This window comes from Nylanderia fulva, unplaced genomic scaffold (genome assembly GCF_048542155.1).
Source record: "Nylanderia fulva isolate GAGA-0341 unplaced genomic scaffold, ASM4854215v1 Scaffold913, whole genome shotgun sequence".
Taxonomy (NCBI): Eukaryota; Metazoa; Arthropoda; class Insecta; order Hymenoptera; family Formicidae; genus Nylanderia; species Nylanderia fulva.
This window is the reverse complement of record NW_028191041.1, coordinates 1-9,882: the sequence shown is the minus strand read 5'-3', so window position 1 is coordinate 9,882 and position 9,882 is coordinate 1. Positions and strand designations below refer to the sequence as shown.

Genomic DNA, 9,882 nt, shown 5'->3' with positions numbered 1-9,882 from the left:
TCCCTACCCTACGCATATATACTATACACTCCTCATATTTGTTCCGATGCCGAGTTGCGCTGATCAAGCTGATTCGATCGGCGACGGCGGCTCTGCCAAGATAGAGATGCGACGATCGGTTAAAGGCTCAGAATTCACACTGTAGGGTAAGAGGAAGAGAGAATAGGGGGTATGGGAAAAAGAACAGCGAGTTAGATATCATTAAAATCAGAGATAACTCTGTGCAGGGAAGATAGGGATGATGCAGACCGCCGCAATTCGCTGTGAGGGAGCACTAATCGCGGTTATTTCTCGGGGAGGAGAGGGAGGTGGCAAAGAGCGGATAGGGGATAAGAAAGTGCTGCGGATGTCGCGATGGGAAAATTTCGAGGTATTGTCACTCGAAACCCCGGCCTAGTCCAGGTCATACGAGAAAACACACCCAGAGATGAACGGAGGTTGAGATAGGTTTGGGCTATAGAAGGTTGCTTGGAGCCTACTATTTGGTCGGCGGTCCCACAAGCGGGTCTGTTTGCCCTATCGCACGTCCCGTCTCGTTTTCGCCTCCCCGTCCTCTCCGTCTCCTCGCTCACCTTTTTTCCGACCCTCTTGCCTTCTCACCCCCAATGCTTTTCCAAAAACGTCGCTTCTATCTCACAGTCATTAGATTCTCTCCCCTTCACTCCCCTACTTCTCTTCCTAGTTCCCGCAGCGCATACGGGAAGCGCGAATCGCCTTGAGGAGAAATCAAGTTTCGATTACAACGACAACAAACGGAATAATTACAAAGAGATTGACAGCTTCCTTCCTCAATTGACCGTCTCCACAATGCTGTTCAGAGGTTCAGCTTCGGTGATTTGTCGCGCATCCCATTCCGAATGTCGCCATCGTAGTTGGCAACGTGCGTTGTACCGTTGATAACCGGCGGAGGAGGCATGGCGGGTGGTGGAGGTGTTGGAATGTTGCACGGGGGCGGAATGGGTCTCGGCGGGGTGGATCCGGAGTAGGAGAACATGGAGAGACTCCCAAACGGAAGGATCACTGGGGTACCATGAAACATCCGTTTCCGTCGCACACCCAACTGGCCCGAATTATTCGGCGGCGTTGGTGTCGACGTTGGCTCGGCAAGGACCTATCCGTTCGACTATCGTTCCTGTCCTGTTCAAGCAAGTGCGACTGTATGGAGCCTAGAATATTTATATATTTACAACACATCGATCGTGCCGGATGCAATTTCATCAATTACTATATATTTTTCAACTAATATATATACTACAAAAAAATTAAGAATGATAACATGAAAGTATAACCATGTCATAGAAGGACATTGCAGACATGGTTTCATCCCGGCGGTGAGTAAAGGTGGTGGCGTAAGCAGTGTCCCTACCGTTGTCATGGATCTTCCGCTAGTGGGAGTGTGTTGCGGACGCCACCGTAGCGTGAGTTCCTGGAAAGCGTTTGCTTGGCGGCGCCGGATGGCGTTGCGACGGTCGCGATCTACCGCCTCGGCATCGATGCTCTGACCGGGAACTCTGATACGTTTCGCTGCCGGCCCGGCACTTGGACCCGGGCGGAATGTCGAGTCCGTAGTTTTTCATCGTAGCCCTGAGCTATGTAGTTCGTTGCCCCTTCAGCGAGCAAACGAATGATTTGCACAAAGAGTTACAATTAATTAATTATTAATTATAAAATTGTTAGTTGACTTTATATCAGTTTTATTGTCGCGATAGTTTCTCACCTGGTCGTCCAGCGACGGCGGGCTGTAGAGATGTGTCTCTTTCCGGGGATAACTTCGCCGGCAGCTCAATACTGGTAGGCCTGGCGTGCCTAGGACCGTCCTTACATCCGGCAGGAGGGTATCATCGCGGGTTGTACTTGTGGCGGCGGCGCCCTGTACTGCACCGACTTTGCGTCGGCATGATGGACCGCCGTGGCCACTGCCAGTTGTCGTTGCCCGTTCCCTCGTTTATGCGGCGTCTTACGCGCTTTTTATCTCTGTGCCTGCCGCCTCCTCCGCCAAGCCACCCTCATTCCGACGGCCTATGCGGCTTGTTTGTGCGGAAAAGAATGCAACTTTTTAAAATGCGTAAACCCGAAAGAGACAACGATCAAGTGCATCGCATGTTAAGTTCAACACAATCGGTTTAATCAAGACGAATGTAAACCTTCCCGACGATTGATCCAGTCTCTACTGTTGTATGCGATCTCAGTCATGTTTTCAATTTGGATTGAATTGGAATTTTAATCAAGAGTCGATACCACGTTATCTTAAAGACGATCCCCTCTTATTTGTCATTTAGCCAAATTATAATTGACTGGATCAATAGTTAAATAGGATGTCATAAAATATATAAATGTAGGCAATAAAACGTGAAGAGAAAAAACATTGTGAAATAAATGCTAATACATTGTAACTTGAAATTCTTTTCATTTTTTGAATCCCATTGTTTTATTATGAAAAAAGAAAATTGATTTGTTTTCGCTGCGACAATTTCATTTCCTACAATGTACAAACATTACAAGATGGAGATTATATATTCCTAAATGAACGATGAGACATATTTGAAAATTCTGGAGATCCGTGTCATCGAAGATGAGTTCATGGATGATGAGTAAACTCATTTCTATATAAATACATCCAAACTTGCATAAAACTTGCAAAAAAAACGGCCTTACATAAGTGATTCAAAGTGACGGTAGATCTAGAAACTTGTTTCGAGTTTTTCAGAAAGAAAAAAACACAACTCATTTACAGTGGAAGTGGAAGTGATTCGAGTCAGGATGAAAGCTTGCGTAGATTGGAATTTTTTGTCTTTCTTCCTTGTGTTTTCGTCGTCTAAAAGCTCGACGAATTTAGACTTGGACAAAGAAGTCTTGGCTATTCGATCTTACTCAACAGTGATGCGATCGCCATTGAAAAAATGTGGCTCTATCACGACAGATAACTTCGAGACAGCTAGCATCTAGCGTCATCTCTATCATTGCGCGCAAAAAGATCGGTTACTGAAAGAAAATCACAGAGAGGGGTGATTATATGCGATGAATGGAATGGTTGGTGTGGCGAAATCAATCGCTGACTGAGATTACTGTTGTCGGATGTTTCGTAAGAGGGTAAAGAGATTAAAAGAAACTACAAAGATCCAAACCATCGACGTGCCTCTCGAACGGATTTCGGCATATTCAGACTCGCTCTAAAACAACGAGGGGATAGTAATTCAATAGTTTAGAATCGCAGTATAGACACGTTCAGAAACACTAGTTTGTCTATGAGCTCGCGCATCAGCCCCGATATTCTTAAAATTAGACTCGATTAATGTAACTTGCGTGTATTCTCTCGCATTAGTGTTTCTATTCATCGAAAAGAATTTACGATAAATAAATATTATAAATATACACAATAGTTATCGAGGTGTCGCTTCTGAGTATATAAGTACGCGAGGATTCTCCTTACCTTTTTTGTCCCTCTATCGTTCAGCTTCTTTTCCGTGTCTTTGAGCATCTCCTGACTCCACACAGTGTCGAAAAGTAATTCGGATCGGTATAAAATTCAAAGCCATCCTGCCATCCTCTCTGAATAATAGAGTTCATTATATTCACAAATTAATATTTACTTTTCTCAATGAAATTAAACAACGTTAATTACCTGTAAATTAGCTATTAGAGGCGCGGCGTAAATCGCACTGATGATAGGTCTCCACAATCTCCTGTCGGCATCTGTGTCCTGGAGAGCTACTTGTTTTGATCGAATACCACGGAACTCTTGAAGGCTTTCCTCATAGGTAATATCTTGAAAGAGACGGGCGCAAAGAAATCAAGAAACTTAAGCTCTTCTTCATTCATCCTAATCCTAGCAAATTTTGCGATTTTATATCTTTCTTCTCGGTTTATAATTTGTTAAAACTATGAAATCGCGTTACGCACCTTCCCTCGACGTTCCTATCCAGGCTGGGGGTGACCTTGACGGCCAAACGCGTCTATCCTAGCCTGTAGAAGTTGGCCTCGATCGCTCAATCCGTGAGCCTGCCCTCGCCAGCTCGCCTAACCGACCCTCGGCTTGCCATCGACAGACTCGACATTTTGTCTGTAGGGTTGGCCAGGTGCCGTTGTGCCTGCCTCGAGCTCCGATGCACGGGAGTCCTCGGGATTGGTTGCGCCGTGCCACGTGCACGGGCTCCACTAGTCGCTTCGGACGCGTCACTTGCCGGCTGATTGTTTCTTCCTCTCGCTTCCTCTAAGCTCTAACTCCACTCACCGCTCGCCTCGAGACCGTAAATCATCCCCATTATCTTAAGTTTCTTCTCGATTAGATTATTCTGATAACGGCTGTTCACACTTTAGATTGAACTAGAAATTTCATGCAAGAAATCTGATTTGGAAAATTTTAATTTTGGTGATTAAACACTGGGTTTCAAAGCAATTTAACAGAATACTTTTACTTTTGACAATAATCCGAATGACGCTCGATTTTCTAGCCAATTTGTTAAAACCGTGATTTATTCGCGAGTAGCGCATTTGAAGAGTGCTCAACCAGTGTGACCACTCGTGGTAGCTGCTTAAAGCGTCCATTCCCGAAGAGAGCCTTAACGAGATGAATATTTGATTCAGCCGAGACACCTCCCTTTGATAAAAAAAAAAAAATTCCCAACCCCTGTTTACAAGAGGACAAATGGGGGTGAGGAAAGGAGAGGCAGAAGCGGCTAGAGAGAAATTGTGGATTCATTCACCATTATTATACATTCGTATGAATTCACAGTGTCTTGTAAGTCCGCGAGATATCTCATCGCTCCTGCCTCTTATCTTTTTAAAAGCTTGTGTTTCATTTTTTTTTTTCCCCAAGTTTTAAAGCAGGCGTGCACGCACCACGCACGGTAAACCCAATTGCTTACGCAATTGCCAACGATCTATGTGATAACTATACATCTTAGCGCCCACGGTTGACTGCCACTAGCACGACGGCGGTAATCAGTTGGTTTATTTCTTCAAGTTTCTTATGGCATTATTAGAAACGTGAGTTTCTCGGTGAGCGAAGCCGCCTGTGAATTTCCAATCGGTGACGTCACGGTTGCATCAAGAGAATCGTGGAATTGCAATTATTTCAACTATTTAAAATTTATCATTATACTTAATATATAATAATTTTTAATATAATGATAAATTTTTAAATATATATCATATATATATATATTTAATTAAATCTTAAAAATTATCTTATAAAGGTTTTTATAATATGTTATATATTGCTTGTTTTATTATACCCCCCCCGCTTTGTAATAAAAATAAAAAAAGGTTAGAGGCTTTGCTTTAAGGTTATTAAACAATACGGGACAATACGACGTCAATAACGATGTCAAACAAACAACATCGTTTGACTTGTCAAGGGTCAATGATACGACCGTGACCGAACGTAACGACTCCGATGGCGACGACAAGCAAGTCGGCGACGTGCGTAACGCTATTGTGTCTCCTAATAGCAATTAGCCGCTGCGAAGCGTGCAAATGGAGCTGCTCTACGGATATTGCACCTGCGAAGAGAACCATGAAAAGCCTCTGTCGTGGCTAATAATATACTGCCCGAAGCTATTTGTGCGTATGAAACACACCTATTCCGCATCTCGTTGATCTCGTTATCGCTTCCCGTTACTCTCTTTTATTTATTTTTATATTATGCACCCCGCTTGAATTTCACATTTTTCCGTTTTTTTTTTTTTTTTTTACATTTCTTTCGAATAATTATCAATTATCCTTTGTTATATTAAATGGATAATCGCTTGTTAGAAAAATCGTGCTTATTCTTGAGAACTTCAAACTTTTGAATAAAAATGATTTAAATCCATAAAATATTCGTAAATTCGTCCGTACAAAAATTATAATTATTTTATGCATCCTCGCAACAAGCAATGAGCAAATTTTGTTGAACACAACTCGATATGGCTAACAGAATCCTTTTGTCATAAGTCATAACGGTATGCGGTTATTTTAACTGCCCGCGCAAGATATCGAACTGTCATTTAGTCATTGAACCAGTCAGCGAATAATGAACGATTCATTTCGCGGGCCGTGAATATCGAGAGCACGAGGGCATAAAATTTGCATAACGAATGGTGCAAGTGTTTGCGAACAGTTATATCGACATAATATCTCACGAGAAAGATAGTATAAACTATCGATTCAATTATATTATTTGAGAAATTCGCGACGCGAAAATCGATCTCCATAACTGTTAACGAGATGCATCAATTGCAATTAGCAAAAATTACATGTTTAATGCAAGGCAATATTTCAAAAATTTTTATTGTATATACATATATTAATATTAATCCATTTAATATAAATGATATCACTACTAATATCTGAAAATCTATATTGTACGTAAAGTCTTTTTTTTAAATGCCCTATTTTTTCGCGAATTTATGAAAGTAAAGCGGTGATTTTTGGAGAGAAAGCCCGATAAATTGTGCAAATTTTTAAAATTGTGCAACAGGATTCGTGCGCAGCGAGCTCTTTTAAATGAAAACCGCAGACACTTTTGAAAGATGCAGCAGATTGCAAAAGGGTTTAAGCGATATCCAAAAGGTTATTTACAACTGCGTGCCGCCCTACACACCCCGTTTTGGGCGTAAGTAGAAAAATCGGAAAGATTAATCTTTCCTGCACGTTTTTTGCGATCGTTCGACTTTTTGAAATTTATTGAGCCTGCATTGGATCGATCGGCCGGCCTGATTGCCTTTTTTTGCAGATGAACCTCGCGCTTCGATAAACAAATCGTTTTTTTTTCGATTTTATTTTAAAAAAATATTTAAAAAAGATTTTAGACGCGCGGTGAAAAATTTTTTTTTTTTATTCAATTTTACTTATATCAGAATTTATTAATTTGAAAATTGGAAAATTCTTTACAAAAAATAAATCCTTTCACTCATTTTAAAAAAGGTTTACTTAAACGCCAACCACTTGCAAATAAAGGCTTTTCGAACCCAATAATTTAATAAAAATGGTTTGAATTTTTTTAAATTTTTGTGAAATTTTTTGTAGGATGGGGGGCCCCAATGACAATGACGAAAGCCATGCGTTTCCACTTTTTATTACCTTGTTCGCTTTTTTTGCATTTTGGTGCGCACGTGCGCTGGGCCCAAAAGAGAATACTTTGACCATAGGTCACGCAAAAAACTATGCAAAAAAACAAGGCCCCCAAATACCCCTACGCAAAAAATCGACCATTTTGTCATTTTGAAAATGCATTTTAATTTTCCGTGCGTTTTTCTTGCTTTTTTCCCAACCCGGGAAATTTTATTTTTTTTTATAATATTATTTAAAATTTAATTCCCCCCTTTTAAACAAAATAAAAAAAAATACAAATACCAAAAAAAATGAAAAAAAAAAAAAATGGAAATTAAAATTTTTTACTTTTTGTCGCATAAAGTCTAATTTTTTTTCCGTCGAATCGTAAAATCTCCCCCATGGGTAAAAAAATGGTCGCGTCGACCTAACTATTCTTTTTTTAGTGTGTTTCTCTCAAGGAAAAAGAAGGATCCCGAGACGCTTTAAACGAGCGTTATCGGGGGGGAAATGAAGACGGCAATCCGCGAGATTACTTTCACAACAAAGATTTTAGCTAATACCGCGACGTGCAACGATTTCGAAATCCAAAACGTGCATCTAAAAAATTCCGGGGCTCCCTCGCAAAAAGTCATTCCTCGCCGCGAGTTTAATATTGAAGCCGATAATTTTATTGCAACAAATAAAAAATTTTTTTGTCGCAAAACGGGGAGAATTTTTTCTTTTTAAATTTTTCAAAGTTTCTCTTTTAAAATTTTTACCAAATAAAAAATTAATTTTACATAGTAAAATTTAATGAACTATTTTTTTTTTTATTGTGAAGATTTTAATATTTTTTTGGGGGGAAAATTTTTAATTTTAGAGAAACTCATTAAATTCCTTATCTCCCTTGATACCACGTTTTTTCAGGGAAAAATCCTGTAAAGAAAATTCTCTCTGGTTTTAAAAAATTTTACCGTTTTTAAATTTTAAAAAAAAACAAAATGGCAAAAAACTTTATAACAAATTATAAACCCCAAAATTCTTTTTCATTATTTTTCACAGATTAAATTGTTGGAAAAAATTTACCCCACTTGCGTAATTTTTGACAAAAAAATTTAATGAGCGCAAAAAATTTCCTTTAAAACTGGGGGATTTTAAAACCAGGTATGGCAAATTAAAGCGCGAAAACTTCAGTAGAAAGGACGATAAAGAGGAAAGATGAAAAGGAGAGACAGTATTGTTTGGGTCACGGGATAAGGGGAAAGGATTTTGAGTCGTTGGGGACCGCTAACGACGGGTTTTGAAATAAATTTAATATCAAATTTTATGCGTTTACGGGGACCCCCCCGTGCGAAAAAAGCTGTGTGATGCTGCTCTCAAATTTGCTGGCCAAAGAATTTTATACCTTCCTGTTTGTCGTCCCCACAAACCGATATACAAAATTACCGTCTTGCTTTTGTATACAAGCGTGTAAAGTCGATAGAGGTGCGGGCGATCATCCAAAACCCAATTTTGCGACAAAATATTTACTCGAATGCTAACATATCATTCTTAGATATTTTTGCAAACAAAATCATTTTAGGGGGGTTTCTCTTGGGGGAAAAGCTGCCCAAGTGGCTGCTGCAAAACTAAAACGGGTTTTTTTTTGATTTTAATTCAAAAAGGAATTTCAAATTTTTTTCATTAATTTTATTTTTAAATTTCCTTGCATTTTTATTTAAAACGCCCCCCATTATTTTTTTACCGTTTTTAACTATAAATTTTGGATCATCGAGAGAATTTTTTTTAGAATTTTTTCCTTGAAAACATGGGACGATATTGGAAAAACTTGTAGATTCCTTTGTTAATTTACGCAATTTTTAAAAAAAAATTAATATCTACCCAAAATAAATTTTTTGGGGAAAAAATGTTTTGATTAATTTATTGGTAATATTAATAAAAAAAAAAACTCTTTAAAATTCTTCCCTACCATTTGTCACCTTCTGAGTTTTTATATTTTAGGATAAATTTAAAAATAAAGAAAAGCTCTCCCTATAGTAAGTCGTGCGCAACTGTGAAAGATTTTTTCAACATTTTTTATTTCCCCGGGACAATTTTTTTTAAAAAGGTGAAATCAGTAAAAAGGGTTAAAGGGAAATTTCCCGACTTTTATGCGGAACAGTTTGGGCGTTCTTTTGCCGAGTTAAATCTAGGCCTGCCATTTTTAACGCAAGAAAAAAAAAAAAATCGGGGAAGGCACGTGGACACCTTAAAAAGGTACTCCTTCCCCTATTACCCCCCGTTTAAGTTGAAAAACAAAAAAGCGTTTTTGCCCTGAAAAAAAGTTCCACGCGTTTTTAACCCTTTTTTTTACATCCACCGACGCAATAAATCAAACCCTTACCGTTACTTTTTTTCTCCTAAAATATACGTGAAAAAATCAAGATTTTTTTTTTCTTTTTTTAAAATTTTTTAAGTTTCCCCAAATTAGATGATAATAGAAAAAAGATTTTTATTTTAATAATTTTTTATTCTCTATAAGACAATAAATACTTGAATTTTTTTATCTTTTTAAGCAATTTTTTTAATTTTTTTTCTAAATCCCTTTTTCAATATAAAAATTCTGCATTTAAAAAATTTTAGGGAAAAATTTTTTGAAAATGGAAATTACAAGATTTTTTAAAGTTTAATTTTTCTGTCTGCCCATTTTGATTTTCGGAAAAAGAAAAAAAGCGGTTTTTAGTCCCGGGGTTTTTACTCAAGAAAAGGGGGGGACTTCTCGGAGGGTAGTTTTTTTACGCCCTGTCCTCCCGACTTTAAAGCAAAAAGACGACTCGTCAATTTTAAATTTCACGAAGACGTGACCCTTAGCTCTATCGATCGTGAATC

At 38.6% G+C, this 9,882-nt stretch overlaps 1 pseudogene; it reads right to left on the bottom strand.

The window, feature by feature from the left end:
• Window positions 1-814: 814 nt before the first annotated feature.
• Window positions 815-4,262, bottom strand: LOC146719612 (uncharacterized; annotated as a pseudogene).
• Window positions 4,263-9,882: the final 5,620 nt, after the last annotated feature.